Genomic DNA, 20111 nt, shown 5'->3' on the forward strand with positions numbered 1-20111 from the left:
GACGAAGAGGGAACATATATGAGATATACTTTCATAAATAGATCTATATTTCAAATTGATAATTACATTACATGATGTAAGTTCCATATTTTTGTAGAAAAAAAATACAATTTAGGTAAAAATAAATATAATGATAAATTTTAATTTAAAAATTACGTTAGACTAAAAAATATACTGTAGTCAATTATATCCACTTACAAAAGTTATTGTTGGGGAGTCCGGAGGAGCCCAACATTCAAAATGGGCTAAACAAGAATCCACTTAGACACCACATTTCAACCCAAAACTTTAAGACATTAGGATTATGAGTCATTCTCCTTATATATCCAATATAGCCTCTCAATGTGAGACTAACTACTCATAATTGAATTCCAATAATTATAAATGATTAATTATATTTTAAGATGCTAAAAAAAATCAAGAGTAATTTATTTTAGAGAATAAAATGAACATTTTCAATTAGTGATTAATTAGTCAAAAATGGATGTTTCATGTAGATATTAAGAGATCATAAGTTTGTTTGAAATAAAATTATTTAATTTTTAGAAGAGTCACGTTTAATTATAAAATATTTTTGGTCCAAAATAAAATAAATTCATGTCATCGCAGGGAATATACCTTCAATTCATCCATTGAAATGGTAACAACCGCAATTTGAATGACAAACAAACAAACTTCATCTTACTGTAATTGAAATGAAATTTATATTATTAAAAAAATAAACTATTATTTCTTGATTCTACACTTATATTTGACTTGTTAACGTGTAGTTATTGTCTTTTTTACAAGTGTAGTTGGAATTGTTTGATTTGTTTAAGAGCTTGTTTTAGATTATTTAATTTTTAGGGTTAAAATATTAGTATTTGGAAACTACTATGTATAACCCTTAAATTTAACTTCCGAGAGACATATTTAAATTTAACCGTTGCTGTTTTAACTTAGAAAATTTAAACTCAAGTTTATTATATACAATATGTTTTGTACAGTAGAATCGCTTTTGAAATGTATGTTAAACCATACAAAAAAGTTTTCTTCACTTTTCAACAATGTTAGATTAGTAAACAAAATTGTACTCATTCTTCAAAATCATGCAAGTTGTAGCATAAGCATAATTGGGCCACAAAAATTAGAAAGGAAGTGATTACGGAAGATGGAACAAAACTAAGTTGATTCTTAGTCTTCAAGTCCCATCCTATATTCCTATGTACCCTTCATTGGATTCGTTTCAACTTGGAACTTCATCTAGGCCCAATTTGATACTATCAGGATACTTAATATCTTAGTGCATTATTAATAGGTAATTTCTTCTCTCATCTTCTATCTTTTCATAAGCTTTTAAAATATACATTTAGATTTAGTCAATTTTTGGAGATTTTTTTTTTTGTTGTCAAAATACATATTGAGATTAATCAATTTAGAGATATTTTATTATTGTCAAAATACATATTAAAATTGACTTATTCCACGAACACTGAAAATTAGAGAAGAAACTCTACTATCACAAACTTGATGGAAATAGAATCTTGTAAATATCATCTCAAGATGATGACAAATGACAATCTATGATCTCAATTCTTAGCTCATCAACCCTAAAATCAGATTGTGGCACATTTGTCTCCACTACATGGTTCATAATTCAAACGTGTGTGATAAAAAGAAAGGTGTTCTTGTTATTGCACATTTTGAATGCTGAAAAACTACTCTCAATTACTAACTTTAATTAACTGTCTAAAATTTTACTTAAATAGGGTTAACAATAAGGCACAGGATGACATTATTGGTCACAACATGTGAATCACATATGATTATGGGATTAGACATGTTTCTACAATTTGATATACATTATACTATACTTGTATTATATTCGTATAATACATGTCTGACAATTCAAATAAATATTTATTTTTTCTTTTTTTTTTAACATATTCTTCACACTTAGGCATATATATATATATATATAAAAGAGTTAAAGATAATTTTCAATCTTTTCGGTAATAAGTAGATGAAGAAAGATTATTATTTTTTAAAATAACAATTTTAAAAGAAATTTTTTGTTTTTCAAATTCAATGGATCGCATATATTCTTCCAATACAATTCAATGAAATATTTTATTAATTTAAAAAAATATATTTTTTGATAAAAAAACTAATTTATTTAACATAATACTGTTTCAAAAAACATTATTAATTATTTTAAAAAATAATTTTATTTATAAATTTTTTAAAAACTGATTTAAATTAATTATTTTACAAAAATATAATTTTAAGTTATATTAATTATTATTTTATAAAAGCAGAATTTATATAATAGTTTATTATTTTTAACAAAATTTATTAAAAATAATTTTAATTGTTTTATATTTAAAAAACAAATTTTATTAATTTTAGAGATAATAATTTAAATATTATTATTTATTAATTACTAATAATTTAATAATCAAAGCTAATCATCCACATGACTCTGCCACTTATCAATGTGAGTCGATGGAACTTCATCGCCTGCCGTCGCCGGATCTCTGTCATCTACAACCCTAAACACTCTATTATTAAATTAATAATAAATAAATAACTTAGTTTTTAAATATTAAAAAACCTCTTTGAAGAATAATTTAAAAAACTATTTTTTAAATATATAAAAACAGTATTTTTTTTCAAATAAAAAAACAGTTTTAAAAATCATTAAGTTATTTAAAATAATATAAAAACAGTTTTTTTTATAAATATTTACAAAAAATATGTTTCAGTAAAATACATTTAAGATAAGAAATAAGATTATTTTAAAAAATAATAGAAATTATTTTATTATGCAGGTATTATTTTATTACAATGTTAAAAAAGTTGTTAGGTAAATCAGATGAATGAATATATTCGTCAATTAAAATATGATAATGAATAAATTGTATAGTCTTTATTTTTAATAAATAAGTTAATTTTTTTAATAAATTATAAATAAATTAATATCTTAATGATTTGTTTTGATCAATCTATTATCATCCAAATTTAAATCTATCATGTCCATCCATTTTACCACCTATTAAAAGATGAATTAGTGTCCCCCACATAAATGGAATCTGATCAGCAATTTTACAAGCCTCTATCTCCAACTTTTTTTAATTTCAGTATGTTCCTTTCCACAAAAACCTGAAGATGCGATATGTTGTTTAAAGGAGATACCATGCCAGAATTGAAGACAGTGAGGTTCAATCAAGGTGACTCTGCAATGAATTCTATAGTTGAAACTTGCCTCAAATTTATCATAGTGAGAATAGTGCTGTCCAACCTATTTTTAATCTTTAGTACAAACTCCTATATGCTAATTTAGCAATTAATAGGACTAATACCCAGCTAGCATTGTACTAGGATATCTTTTTCATGTGTACTCTATTATTGGTGAAGTCATTTCAGTTTTTCCTTCAATTATATATCTATTATTTTCACTAGGATTCTTACTTCCATTAAACTATAAAAGATTTTGTTATATAAATTTTTAATCTTTATAAATATATTATATTTTGTTTTTAATTTATTTATTTTTAGATAATGATCTCTTAAATATTTTTCATCAATAATTTTAGTATTTATTTTTAAATTAATTAGTATGTATTTTTTGAATTTTTAAATAATTTTTTGTATGCATGTTTAAAATATTATAAAAATATCTGTTATAGAAATTATATTTTTTAACAAGGGGTGAATTTTAAATATGACTTTTTTTTTAAAAATATTAACGCTTAAAATTTCATATTTAATTTATGTTTTGTTAAAAAATTCTAGATTTTTATAATGGTGATTCTTATAATGTTTTAAATATGTCTGTACAAAACTATTCCACAAATTATAATGATACACTTGAGTTAACTTTAAAATAGAGACCAAAATTGTTGATAGAAAATAATTAAAGAACTATTATTTTAAGAATTTTTTTAAGAAAAAATAAAAACAAAACATAATATATTTAAAAAACCAAAAACTAATTTAACCCTTTTTAATATATTTAGTTGGCCTATTCAAAAATAAAATTAATAACTTATTCAACTGAAATAATTATATTGTTACGTATGATTAATCATGTTGCAAGTGTAAGGAAAAAGTGAGTGTCCATTTACAGTTTTTGAAAAAATAATGTTGAGAGAATATAATATAGATTTAAGAAAAAAGGACATTTAAGCATGATAGATTATGCCATGTTCCACCTGAGCAACGTGTCATTCCTTTAATATATCTTAGTTAGGCCGGTTAGCACCTCAAAAATAAAATATGCTTCAAACAGTTTATTCTTTATGCAAATTAAAATAGTTGAATAAAAATATTTGAAGAATTATAAATAAATAAAATTAGATAAATTAAAAATAAAATATAGCATATTTATAAGAATTAAAAATTTATTTAATCTTATTAAAAAAGTTATTCAAAATACAATGTGTCTCAAGAACAACCAAGGAAAGATAAAATTATTAAGACCACACATAATGCCCTGTGAAATCAACTATTAGGAGCATCAATTCTTAAGCAAGTTAATGAATTGTTTTACCATTGGCTAAAATTATAGGAAAAACTCTTAACTTTAGCTTTAATCCAAGACCATAAGAGTACTTTAACAAATTCCAAAATTTGAAGCTTACTACCTCGTTGCTTGAAAATATGATAATTATGTTTTTTTTTTCCAAATAGTGCATATGTTAGCTAGTTGTATAACCTAGATTTTTTGTTTTAATTTCTTTGACTAAATCCTAGAATTATTGAACATGAGAGAGAGCACAATTATGTAAAATACTTTGGACTCCTAACCAAGTCACAAGTCACAATATGTAACCGCTCCTTACCAAAAAAAAATGACATTGAATGAATATAATGCGATAATAATTAATTTATTTAAAGCTACCGGTACACCGGTACACGAGATTTAACTCATTTAAAACACCACACTTTGATAAATTATTCTTAGTTGAAAGTCAATTGTTCGTTAGTCGTCTGACAATACGACACTATAAGAGAAACCAATTTATTTTAAACAAAGTCAAAAGTTTGTACGGTTTCTCATAGAGCAGTAATTACTAAGAGAATTCCACCGACTCCACTTATCCATGATGTGTTTCTACACAACAAAATTTTCCAACAAAGCAATGCAATTGAAAACCAAATTCTCCTTCCAAACAAATAAGTTTCTTGTCCACCTCCATGCCTCACCACTAACCCCCATCCAAGCTAAACATGTCACACACCGAAATACTTTTATCCCATATCAAACTAAACAACCAATTAGATCTATCACACAAGTGTCCCCTTCTAGTCAATGATCATACCAAAAGAAATTGTTGTTACCGTTACCTATCACTCGAATACGATTATTTGAGAACCAATTAACCCTTCCACCAAAGTGCTCATCACAAACATGATTTAGATCACTCCACTAACTTGAATCTCTATTTGAAACTCTAACTACACCAAAATGTCCATCAGATCTTGTTAATTTAGATCACATTAAATTTTGTAGTTAATCATATAGTTGAATCGACTATGTTTTTTGTTGTAATTTAAATTAATCATTTACTCAACTGAATTTATCATATTTTTATATATCATAAATCAAGTGTTATATAAATATACAAAAAGTAAACATCTTTATATCATTCTTGTTATTTTTTTTCATCTCCTCTTTCATTTAAAAAAGATAAAATTTGAAAATAAAAGGATCGAGAAATCCTTTTTCCACTATTTGAATGTAAGACCTTTTTCGGGAGATCCTTTTCCCAATATTAGAATTTTTTGTGCAATAGCCTGAGAATTGAAAGAGTTAAATTTCACTAAAATAGTTTCATTAGCACCCTAAGTATTATAATACGAAATCGTTATATAGATATCTTATTTTTGAATTGAATAGGAATGCAATAAATTCATAAATATATCAAATATAACATATATATCTTGTGTAATGATTATTCTATGTTATAAGTAATTAGAAGTATATAATATATATATATATATGAGGAACAAAGGTGCACGAATATTGAAATCAAAACTTTTCAATATGCATGTCAGTGGAATTACATAAAATGGATGAGAAAAAAAAAGTGAAAAAATTATAAAAATAAAAGGATTTAATTTTAGCACCTCAGATAAAAATTTAACATGGACGAAAGGGGTGAATATTGATAAGAGGGTATTGAGGTTAGTTATGCTAACAGGACTCCGAGATATCGGCTCAGATAAACAGCTGATACGCGAGTCCTGTTTAGCGGATTCGGCCTTCTTCTGGTGCAGCTGCTGCTTATTTTTTTTGTTCTGTGAAACCGGACACTTGTAGAACCGGTTAGAATTATATATATATATTCAAAATAAAAATTTGAATTCAACATTCTATTTGTAAAAGAGAAAAAGAGAATTTTGAATTCGAATTCCATATCAAATTATCTATATAGTTTAGAATTGGTCAATAGTTCATTTTATTTTTATCTTTTTTTAGTTTTAGAATAGAATATTCTATATAGATTTACATTATCCTAATTAGAATAATACTCTATATATCGAGTATTATTATATTCTTATATTCAATATTAAATATTTTATTGAATAAAAAAAATCAAAAAATGGGAGCATGTTGATTATATGGAAAGTAAAGAGCAATAAAATATTGTGAGTAAAGATACTAAGCTGATGTATTAATCTTGATACACATCTTTTTCATGTAAAATCTTATTTTTGAGTTTAATTTATATGCAATATTAATGTAAAAAAAAATTATAATCGATAAATTATAATCAATTATTAAATATTTTTATAAATATAACAAAATCAAATATTACTAATAATCTAATAATTATAATTAATTTATAATATAAAAACTTTTAATAGTATATAAAAGTTAAATTCATTTTTCTTTCTTCGAACAGTTAATAATGCAATGCTAAATCGACAAACTTGCATAGAGTGTAGGAGAGTCCAACTTTTATGAAAAGTTTTATGAAAAGGCTATATTGTCTACCTTCCACCACCATGTTGAAGTGCCAAGGGTAGGAATCGTGGAAGAGTCCAAATGTAAGGGGTGAACGGTGGAGTTTGAATAATTTTTTTGGCTCTTCATTGCGTAAATTAAATATAATAGAGCTGTTATTTGTTCACAAAAATTTAATACCATAAATAGACACGCTATATAAATAATTGTACATATAAAATCAAAAACATAAAAAATATTTCAAAGAGAGATAAATAATTAATACAAAACTCAAATTCGTATTTAAATACAATATCAGTTATCAAATTATGTGTCATAATATCTTTTCATCATAATTTTTTCTGTCGTCCCTTAATTTAATTTCATATAACACTTCAGTTATTTTTTTTAAAAAATTCATCAAAATTTTCTAACAAAACTCATAAAATTAATTAACATCTTCACTATAATGCAAATCACATAAAATTTATAACTAAAATCTTTAAATAAACTCATATTTTCATTCGTTAATTTTTAAATTTTTGTAATAAAATAGAATAAAAGATTAAACCAAAAAAAAAACTGAAATATTATCTAAAATTAAATTAAAAGACCGCATAAATAATTATATATATCTTTTCTAATAACATAATGGTGCATATAACTAAAAACAACTTCCAAACCCACTACAAGTATTTAATTTGTATACCCTACTATCATATCACTCATAGGGCAACTTTTGGTGCTCCCCAAAATTACAATTATTCTAAGCACTGAAACTTTGACTGAACATTTTTGAACCTTTATTATTTCTTTTATAGTTTGGCACTTACATGAGGGTATGTATGGTGTGTAGCTTCATGAAATGGTTTGTGGAGAATATTATGGTAATTTGAAGTACTACATGAATGCAAGTGGATGAAAAATGACAATGATAATAATGTATAATGTACCTGGACAAGAACAATAGTGTTTTGTCTTTGTCCACTTTCAAGGTATGAAAGATTTCCATTAACTATGATGGGACAAACATTTTTGACATGCGTTCAGAGTTTGTCTCAAAAATCATAAAAGATATATCAAGACAATTATAATGATATTATGAGCTCAGTACTTTGTACTGTGTCTCTCCTTGGCAAAAAAAAAAAAAAGAAAATAGGTATTAACTTATATCATAAAGTCACACAACTAGAAGTTACCTAGATAAGAAACAGTATACTTTATTTTGTATATTAGGTAGATTAATCAACGAATTCAGTTCAAATTGTCATCAAATTAGCTGAATAATCTCATAGTATTAGTAGACAACTAAATCTAGAATTACCATGTACACAAACTACCAATCTCCTCTATTTCTTTCTCAAAAAAGTCATTAATATATAACTACCATGTAAATTATAGGAATGGAACCAGGAAAAAAAATGCCAAAGGAGCAAAAGTTTAATACATTATAAAAAGGATGAATATTAAGTACTCTCTTGTGGCAAAAATACCGTGGCTTTTAGTTTTGAATGTAATTTTAAAATTTTTTTATAAATGTATTTTTAATTAATATTATATACATTATTTAAAATTTATTATTTTCTTATTTTACATTTATTATAATTAAAATTTATTAATAGTTAAGAATGATAATCAAATAAAATCATAATTCTCTCTCTCATTTATCATCTTTTCTTAATCTCTATAAAATGATAATAATGTAACACGTATTTATAGTCTATTTGGTATAAACTTATTTTGTAAATAAATAAAATATTTTAAAATAATCATTTTTAAATTTTTTCATTTGCTTGTTATAAATTTTTAAAAATAAATAATCTAAAGACTCTTTACTATGAGAAGCTGTTTTTAGTAGTTTCACAAAAAAATATTTTTTATAATTGATTATTATTATTTTTAAAGTAATTTTAATTACGGCTAACACAAATAAAACAACTTTTAATTTACTCTAAAATCTACGGAATAATTTTAAAATTATAGAGTATTAGAATTACTTTCTTATATTCCATATGAAATATAAACAAAAATATAGTAAAAGATTGATATATTTAATAAAAATAATAATTCATATATGAATTTTTCAATTATCATTTTATTTGTATTTCATTTTAAAGAAAATACTTTGAAACAACCTGCAATTAGAGATGGATAAAGTATGATATATATAGTAGGCTACATAGAAATATAGATTCATACTTGTCGACATATAACTATTTCATGGCTGATTATCGATGTTTAACTAATTGAGATGGACCCATAAATATAATTTATATATATTACACCAGAAGTGTGGGGGGCCAAGAGAGAAAAAAGAGTCAAAACAGGACTTTGCATAAGCAATTCAGCTACTTTCGTCCATACAAGTGGTTAAATCACTTGACTACTTAATGCAAGATGTATTATTTTTATGAAAAATACTAACTATGATCATACATGTTTTTTTGCTTTATACACCTCATTCATTTAGCAAACTAAATCATGATTAGCTGACCTCCACAAATTCTTTATTGATCAAAAGAAGTCAACAATTAATTAATATATCTAACAATTATGCTTCTTTATTTCTAGTATTTGTTTATTGGTAATATAATTATTATAATCAATAAATTTCTTTCAATTGTGATAAAATAAATAAATATTAAATTCGATAATTAAGTTGCATATTAGATTACTATTAATGTTATTAGAAGAATGAAAATGTAAATTTTTTATAATTGTTCAATAAACTTTAAAATTGCATGATCATTTCCTCGCCATAAATTTTAATATATGAATTTGGGTGGACAATATCACTCACTGTATGAGCTTGACCTACAATTTTATAAGAAAACATTGCAAATGGTGACTACACTAATTCAATTGTAGTTTACCATTTTGACTTGATATCTAGCTCTAGTGGTTTATGGCCGACCCTTCAATTTTACCATGTTATTATAATAACAACAACAAACTTCATAATTTGGTCAACAGCCACAACATATGTAGTGTAATTGATTACATTATAGTCTATGTTGAAACTTGAAAGCAAGTTATTTGTGAATTATTAATGCTATACACAATATTTTGAGTTGCGAAGCTGGATTGTCCTTATCACATAAAAAGTATCAACAAAATTAAAGTTTGAATTAGACTTTGTATACTCTCCCAGTCTTAAAATATATTAAAAAAATTGACATTCAAATTAATTAAATATATTTATTTATTTATATTTATATTTTTGAGACATAGTAGCTGTAGAATATACTTACTAAAATACTTTTTTTTATAGGAATTTTGTTAGTTACATCGTAATCGATACTAATACTATGCCTCATTATATTCCAGATGCTCATATTCAAATATATAATCTTGTACGTGCTATCAGAAGTATATAAACATAAAACACTATTTAAAAGAATATTCGCCACGTTTTGGGTTTAATTTAGATTGAGAAAATAAATAAATAATTGTAACGAGGTTTCAATCAATATAAACTCTCTGATTTTGTCAATCACATGGTGAAACATAAAATTAATATATCCTTAACTCAAAGTATATATTGATTATTTTTTGTCAAACAAAATTGATTTAGACTTTAAATCTTTATTTTACTGTACCTTAAACCGTTTAACTCGCATTTTTCTGGCCGGTAGTAGCTCTTTATTTAATCCATCAAGAAAAGTTTATAAGCTTAAGCTTGTTTGATAAAAAAGTGTATAGCTTATTACATAGATTTTTTTATTAATCTATTTTAAGTAGTAGTGTTTGAGTTTATAATTTAGGTAAAATTATATGGAAGATTTTAAGTTTAGCTAATATTTTAAAAGGTCTTTAACTTTTTTTAAATCATAAGTCTTTAAAAAATTTAAACGTCAACAATATTGAGTACTTTATTTGAATTTTCGTCAAAAAAATGTTAAAAACGTGTAGTGGCATGGGTGACGTGACTTATATTACTGTTGTAGCAGAATAGTGTGTTTATATCTTCGCTTGTCACCTTTTTATTTATTTATATAAAATGTTTAATAGAAATTTTAGTTCTTCTATTTTTTATTGATTCACGAAATTGATTTCCTTATTTTAAAAGTTGACAGTTTTGGTCAATCTCTTTGATTTTTAACTAAAAAAATGATGACGTTATGTGTTTTAAATAACGTGACATATAATACGAGGGTGTAAAATGATTAACGCTCGTAAAGTTACAATAAAACATAGTGAAAACTTATATTTCAACTTTATTTTTTTTTATTTTTTTTATTTAATTAATAATATATGAATAATTAATGCATTTAGATGATTCTATATCATAAAATTGTATGTCTCGTAATGAAAAATATAATAAATTGTCATTTTTTAATTCAAAAATATGAAGGAGAGATAGAAACTATTATTTTTTAAATAGAAGGACTAATTGCATAAATTGATAATAATAGAAAAATTAAAAGTGTAACTAAACAAAATTAAAATTTTTTGTGACTCTTTTTATCAAAAGCTAAAGGAAGTGGTGAACGTGATAAACATTGGTCACCCGGTTGTTGGTGTATGCCCGAAGTGTTTTGCGGATGGTAAGGACTGGGGCCAACTATAGAAGGAAGTTTTTGGGTTGTAGGTTCTATGTGGTATGTCTAAAAAATAAAAGGACCTTTTTGAAACTTTGGAAAAACTTAAAGGATATTTTATGCAGTTTTGCATATAATTTAATAGGTAATTAGCTTATAGCTTTGTTGCTATAATCTTATACCCCAGTCTTGACAATAAACAAACATATGCTATGCTGTACATGCTCCATTTTTAAACATTTATGCTATAAACTATAGTCTAGTATACTTTATGCTACTTGTGTTTTTTATTAAAAAATTGAATCATATATTCATATTGTTTAAATAAAAACCGAATAGTAATTATCGAAATAAAATTAAAGCTCGTGACATTTGAAAAATGTATTAGTTTTTTTTTTTTTTAATCTAGATTAGTTTTTTTTCAATTGGATATAAGAAAACACTTTATAATTCTTGATATGTGGATACTTTTGGACGATCTGAATAAATGCCTATAATACCACATTGCTAAATTTACATATTAAGTCGAAATCATCTTTACAAATTAAATTTATAAGAGAAATAGAGGGACACTCTTTATAATTTGTTTTATCTTTATCTATTTTTTAAGGTATAAGCATACCGATTCACACCTCACATAAGAGGAAATTAAAGGACAATAACTCTCCAAATGGACGATTTTCCACCCTCTATGAAGATACTAAATTAGGGAATAAAATTATTGAAATGACCAATCAAGAGTATAAAGCACAATATTTTCATGATCATTTCATCTTTCCTAGATTCCGAGGTATTCAATATTGAGGAGATTAACCTTACGTATCATACTTGGGTTTTACTTTTATAAATATTTGCCAAATGATAGTTGTAACATTAATTCATGGTCGATAACTATGCTTTGCGCGCATAGACTGTCTTTGATTTGCATCTTCTAAACTTTTTGTCGATTCCACATTTTTCATTTTTACAAGTACTTCATCTCAAGCATTATTAACATCAGTTTTTCTAAACTCGGTTAATAAACAAATACACACTTGTAATTTGTTTGGTAAAAATTATATATTGTTATAAGTTACTAGATAGATGATAATTTATAGTTTATAGTGTATTGTTGATCGTTGATAGTCTTTAAATTAATTGAAGTGTTTGATAGAGTTAGTTATTCAATTAGTTTAAAATATAAAAAAAAAAACATAAAATTAAAAATAATTTTATATCAATTTATGCTTAGAATATTTTTAAATTAGTAATTTCAAATTTATCAATCTAATATTTTTTTTATTTAGCTAGTTTATTCATTTTAAATTATAAAAAAAATAAACTCTTTTAAATTATTTACTTTAAAGTATTAATCATTTTAAAATTTAAATTATTTATTATTTATAAATAATTTAAATTATAATAAAAAAAATTATAAAGAATAAAAAGTAATTTTATTTACAATAATAAAGACAAAAGTGGTAGAAAAATAATAAACTATAATCTTAAAAGTCTCTTGAAGTAATTTATCCAAAAAAACGTCATAAATTATAGCTCATAAATGAGTGTTATAAACATATCTAATAGCTTATCAACTATAAACTTGTTTATATGTCTTGATATACGTGTACTATTTTTGGCATTTAGTTGCTGCAATTTTTTTTTTTTTTTTGTTGATTTTAGTCATGATAAATATACAACGATTTATTTATAGTCTTTATTATTTTATTTTAATCTTTATAAAATTTATTGATATTAAAACTAGTCTCTATATAAATCGTAGAACGTTTGATTTTTGTCCCTGAAAATAAAGACTAAAATAAAATTACAATGACAAATTTCAATATAAATTAATTTTGCATGAACCAAGGATGAATTTTTCAGTCTAAAATTTGCACAAATGCATGTAGGTGAGAAATGACACTTGTGCTACCAAAAATAAACGGCTAAAAGGAAATGAAAGATATTAGTATATAATTGGCCTAAATAATATACAGAAGAAGAATTGGATGCAAAAGAAGGTGGGAGAATAGAGCAGCTATTTTGTCCTCTAGCATTGAGAAAGTGACATTTTGGGTGAAGAAGCTCTCACTACTTTGAAGAATTAATACATAAGCCATTCTACACAAAGCCAAAACCTGAACATGGCATAATTAGTGGATGCTTCACTTTAACATAACAGAAACTAATAAGTCACAAAGTTTTAGTAGCTTTTAGATTCCAACCATTTTTATTTTGATGTAAGAAAAGAAAGAAGATGGGTGGACAAATTTGCCTCTGTCTTTTTATGTGTCCCTCAACTACTGGGGACTTGCTTCACATCTTTTTGTGGCTTGTGTTAAGGGATGAAAACTAAATAAATAAAGTTTAATAAGGTAGATGATTCCCCTTTAATTGTTGGATATTCTCCTCCATGATTGATGAAATGAAACCTTTGAATTAAAAGATATATAATAAAATTGAGAGCAACTATCAATTTTACACATAAGCTTGCTAGTTGCTCTCGCATTGAGTGGTGCATTTTGTCTTACTCATCTAATTGATGCAAATTTTGCAACTCCTCTCAATTTTGAGGTTTCCACTTGAATTCTTGCGAGTGATTTATAAATTACTAGAATTATATATATGATACAAATTGGATGACTCAAGATATACTCAAATAGGGGACAATAAAATAGGATATATATTTTCATTAAAGAAAAATATTATTAACTCTTATAAAATATATAAATTATAATAATTAAATAAATTAAAAATATATAAGAGTTTTTATAAATTATGTGTTATCTATAATATTTTATATTATGAAAATATTTAATAATTTTTTTATTGTCAACACCATTAAATATGTCACTCTATATATGTAACTAACAATTCATTCAACCATTCATTTTTTTTTTTTTGAACAAGCCAAAAATAAATATATTCAAGAAACATTCTAAGCACATGAAGTGTTTATAGCAAGAGCAAAAGAAATTTTACAATGTTTCTACTGTATGACCAAAACAAAACAGAAATATAAACTAAACTATTCAAACAATAAGTAAAACAATTAACCACAAGCGATACCATTGTATTCTAAGGGTTGAGAGCATCATTGGTTATATCCATAACAAAATTCTTTTACATGCAATTTGGTTCATCTCTATGTTAAAAGTTTGGTCTTCTCAATAATAAGATTTGCATTAACAGCATGCGAACGAAAAATCGTCTCATTTCTTGATTTCTAAATTAAACTAATTATTTGACACGTTACACGGCCGCTTGAAAAAAGACCATCAAATTGATTAGCGTGGTTGATTGCATCCTTATGAAATACACCAAATAGTCCAAACCAATTAAAAACAAAACATCATACCACACGGATCCAAAAAGAAAACACACAAAGAACAAATGACCGACTGTTTCAACTTTCCTACAACCTGCTACACATTGTTGATCTTCCACATAAATGATTCATCGACGAAACAAATTTTCCTTTGTAAGCAACATATCTTGAAACAACCTCCACACAAATAATGATACTTTTGCTTGGACAAAAGGATGTCACACTAGGTCTTGAAATGGAGGTGCGTTGACACTAACGACAAACTCTTCTCGTAGCACATAATATGTCTCATTTACCAAATATAATCCTCTTTGCGTATTGTTCTACGACCACTTATCAGATTCATCTCTTATGTTTGTTGTGAGTTTCGATAAAATGAATTTTACTTTAGACAAAACTTAGTTGATGTTGAAGTACAAAGTTGATGATAGTGATATAGAAAAAGATGACTCCATAACGATAAGAACCAGATGAAAAAATAATAAACTTTAGATTTTATAGGAACTTTAAATACAGATAACAGTAGTATAAAAAAGATAGTGGATCCGCCACCGTACTCAGCGAATGTTTGTTTTAACGATACCAACGACGTAAACACGCAGCGACGGAGAAGCTCTACAATATATAGCTTCACAAATCACAATATCATAGTGAAATTGCCATTGGTAGTGGTCGTACAGTGATACGTGAAATTTTCCAAACTAGTATATTATCGTTTAAACAAATTTATTTAATATTTTTTAAAAGTGTTCAACTTATATAAAATATATTGTAAACATATTTTTTAAGCATGTGTTAGGTTTATGGTCTTTAAAATTATATAAAAAGTGTGTTGGATGATTTATATATATGTAAATTTCTATATTTAAATATTATAATATTTTCATTCTTATATTTAAAATTAAAAAAAAAAATATTTAGAATGAATAGTGGACTAATTTTTCAAATCAGCAAAAACTAAATAATTGGTCAGTGTATAACGTATTGACGCAAAACACGAGTGGCCAATAGGTGCCCGACTCCTTTGCGCAAACACAATGCTTGGCGAACGGAGTAAGAAACTTATCATAAGTCGGGCCAAAAATAGTAATATTAATACAACAATATTAAAGTATCGACAACTTTACAATATTACGAAGGAAAAAAAGTTGTGTCTAAATATTATTAAAATTTTAGTTAATAACTAAGTTAGTTTTTCATTAATTAATCTATATCCCTATTTAAATATTGCATATTCAAAAATTGATTAAATCAATAATATTAATATATTTGTTTATTAATTTTAATTTCAATAATTATATAAATTATTTTTATAATTAAAATGAATTTAAAATTTAAAATTTAAAAATTTTAGTGGTATTAAATTTATAATCTAATCATACTGATTCTATAAAAATATGTCAATTAATTTAATAATATCAAAATAAATCAATTGAAAATATACCGTATAAATTCCCTAATGTATTTAATCCCGTTGTCCATATTTACAGGCACATATAATGTATTTAATATAAATTAAGGTTGAAAGTTGAAATGAAATCAACAATTTAATTGAAGTTGTACTAAGATACACGTGCATGCAACAATTAAAGTTGAAAATTCAAAATAAATTTTACTTTTTTATCTATTATTTAATCATTATAATTTATATTATTTTTTCTTTTCATTTATACAAGTATTCTTTTTTCCTTTTGGCCATATAATAGTCGCCCACTAAATGTTCAAATTTTTTTAAAAAAAATGTCATTTAAGAAGGCCGACATGACAAGTCATTTAGTCAATGTTGTTCAACACTATCATTAAATTTTGCCTTGACACGTGACACCATCGTTCTGATATGGTGACATGTATCTTTGTCTCCACATCGTTTTTTTTTAAAACAAACAGTTAAAGCTAATAAGTAAAATGGCAATACTTTCACTTTCACTTGTTCACTTTACAATGAGAAAGCTTATACCACCCCGTACCAAAAATATAAGCAATATTTTTTTATCTTGTAATAAAATATACCAGTAAAAGTTGTCTGTTTTAATTTATTTACAGTAAAATTGTCTTTATTTATTACCCATTTTTCCAAACTAAATGTCAATTTTGTCTTCAATCAAATGAAATGAAGGTGGTGAAGTTGAACACTTAAATAAAATCAACAAAATTAAATTTAAACAATTAATTATCTTAATAATTATATAGGTAGTTATTTTAAAATTGAGTCGAAAAATGAATCAATATAAACATCGAATCAAAGTTTAAAATTCTGATTAAAGTTAGATTGAAATTGACTCGGTAGTAATTAAATAATGAATTTTCATTAATATTTTTATATGTTATACCAAATAAAATATTATATTCGACTCAAAGAAAAATAAATAAAAGTTTAAACTAAAACTATACTAACATTTATAATTTTGTAATATTAGAAATAAAAGAAATTGTCAACTAACGTCCAAGGTTTTTCTTTTTCAATAGCCCATTTTTTTAATTTTTTTTAACAAACTACTCTCTTTTCAAAAATATATATTAATATATTATTTCTTTTCTCTCTTTTATTCTTTTGCAAATGACGATTTTCTTAAGGAAACATGTAAAGGCGACTTCTTTAAGTAACTTTTTTTTTTAATTTCAAATTTTTTCAAATTAACAATATATATATAGATAATTCATAAAAATACATAAATATAAATTTTAAGTTACATAGATTGGTTAGAGTTTGCGTGCAACATTTAGACAATATTTTTTAGTATGACCAGTTAACCGACATAGTTCATATTTTCTTAGCACTTTTTTAATTTTTTTTAATATATATATAATTAATATAATTCATTCATAAAAAACATCACAAATTTTACAAAAAGTACGATAAAATTAACGTTGAAGGTGCCCTTCAGTACCACATTGCCGAATTTTTCTCACATGTACATGAATTTTATAAAATTAAAATGGATGAGAGAAACATTTTCAATGTTAACTCCTGAATCATTGGATGAAAAAATAATTATGCATTGTAGAACGTACATTTTAGAATTGATCGGCGGTGACAAATCCCACAACAGAGTACATATTATGTGGTTGCACTTGTTGAGAGATTTGCGAGAGACGGAAGAATATAATTGGGGTTGAGCGTGTTTGGCAACACTTTGTAGAAAATTGTGTTGTGCATCTGAATCCGGTGTTATGTTTTGACATCTACTTCAAACTTGGGCATGATATCATATGTTCTTGCACCAATAAGTAATTTTGAGTCTCACTTTCCATTCACAAAAAAGTAAATATTATATTTATAAAACATTAATTAATTCACTAATGTTCAAATTTATTTTCGTAAATATAGTGGAAAGAGTATAAAATTTGGCAATACACCTCATTATCATACCGCTTGATATCGATCAAAAATTGATCACATGACCGTTGACGATATAATATATTAAAATATTAATTTATTTCTATTACGTGTAAGAAAATTTGGGCAATGTAGTATTGGAGGCAACCTTCGACATTAATTTCATCGTAATTTTTATAAAATTTGTGATGTTGTTTTTTATGAATGAATTATATTAATTATATATATTTGTTAAAAAAATTGAAAAAGTGCCAAAAAAATGCAGACTATGTTGGTTAACTGGTCATGTTCAAAAACATTATCCAAATATTACCGACAACTCTAGTTAATCTATATAATTTAAAATTTGAGTTTATGTATTTTTATGAATTATATGTATATATATATATGTAATTTTGTTTTTGTTAATTTAAAAAAAAAATTAATTTTTTTTTTTTGAAAAAATTATTTAAGAAAGTTGTCTTTGTGAACCGACTTCTTTAAAAAAATCGCTATTTAGAAAGACGAATTATAAAAAAGAGAAAAATATATATATCATTTTGAAAAGAGAATACTTTAGTAATTTTTTTGAAAAATGGAATATTAGAAAGAAAAAAAAAAACCAATATCGACGGTAACTTTAGGTAAGGTGGTGTCATTTAATTTCAACAAAGCAAGCTCAGATTCGCCGTGAGTGGCGGTGTCCAATTGATCGTCGCGGCAAGTCTGACCGTCTTAACCCTGCGACCCAAAAAATTGGACTGAAACATAGTTTGAATATTAGCTATATTTCAAAAGGAAAGTAATGGAAGCTATATGTATGATTGTCCCAGTCCTTTTTTGTTACCAATATACATGCTTTGCATTTTATTCATTTTATTAGAGTGACATAGTGGAAGATGGCAAGCACGATTTGTTGCATATGGCTTCTAATGTGTGATGCAAATGACACTTAATGATAGTGCAAACTTTTTATATGACAAAATAAAAAGATAGCTTTATATATTAATGCATTAGTATACCAAATAGTATCACATAAAACTATCTATAAATTATATCTGGAGAGAACATGCAGCAGGGCGGTGCTGAGATTACATAGTTATGATTTACAACCGTTTACTAGGATGATTTTTGTTTTTTGATTTTTGAACAGTACACATATGAATTTTGAGTTGTCAATACTAATAGTTAATAAACAAATTATTAAAAAGTATTAAACACTTTCACAACTTTGAAAGCCGGCAAAATAAGTAAATAGTTAAAAAAAAGATATTATTAAAATATTTAATATAAAATGAGACATAAATATATAATTATAATATTTTATAATAACAAAAGTGATAGATACAAATACTATAAATATTTTATGAAAAACAAAAGTGACTTAGTGTATTGTACTTGTATTTAATGCTCACAAGTGTTTAAGTGATCATAGCATTACTCTTTCAAACATTGTAGGAAATTAAGACCGGTCTTCTCTTCCTCCCTTCTACCATGTTCTCTTTTATGTTTTCCTATATATGAATAGTGTGATATTGTGCTGTATAAATAGTCGAATAGTACCGGATTTTTTATTGGTGAATGATTTGATTATTTTTTTTTGTAGTATAATAATTAAGAGTTAACATTTTTTAGGTTAAATATTTTTTTAATTACTACAAAAATATGATATTTTAAATTTAATTTTTACAAAATTACAATCTTTTATATTTAATTTTTTGTATTTATTTTTAGTCGCTATTTTGATTTTATAGAGATTAAAAATGTTGTTTTTTTAACAAATTTTTTATTGAAATAGAGACTAAAAATGAATAAAAAATTTAAGGACTAAAAATTGAATTTTTTTATAAAAACTGAAAAGTAATTTAAAATTTTTATACAAATTAAAATTTATTTTATTAATTTTTTTTTATTATTATTAAAATTAAACTTTTTATTTATTAAGAGCTTAATTTTTAAATTTAAAACAATTCTTCTAAAATGTTTCACACGAATATATATATATATATATATATA

The sequence above is a fragment of the Cicer arietinum genome, chromosome 4, assembly GCF_000331145.2.
Source record: "Cicer arietinum cultivar CDC Frontier isolate Library 1 chromosome 4, Cicar.CDCFrontier_v2.0, whole genome shotgun sequence".
NCBI lineage: Eukaryota > Viridiplantae > Streptophyta > Magnoliopsida > Fabales > Fabaceae > Cicer > Cicer arietinum.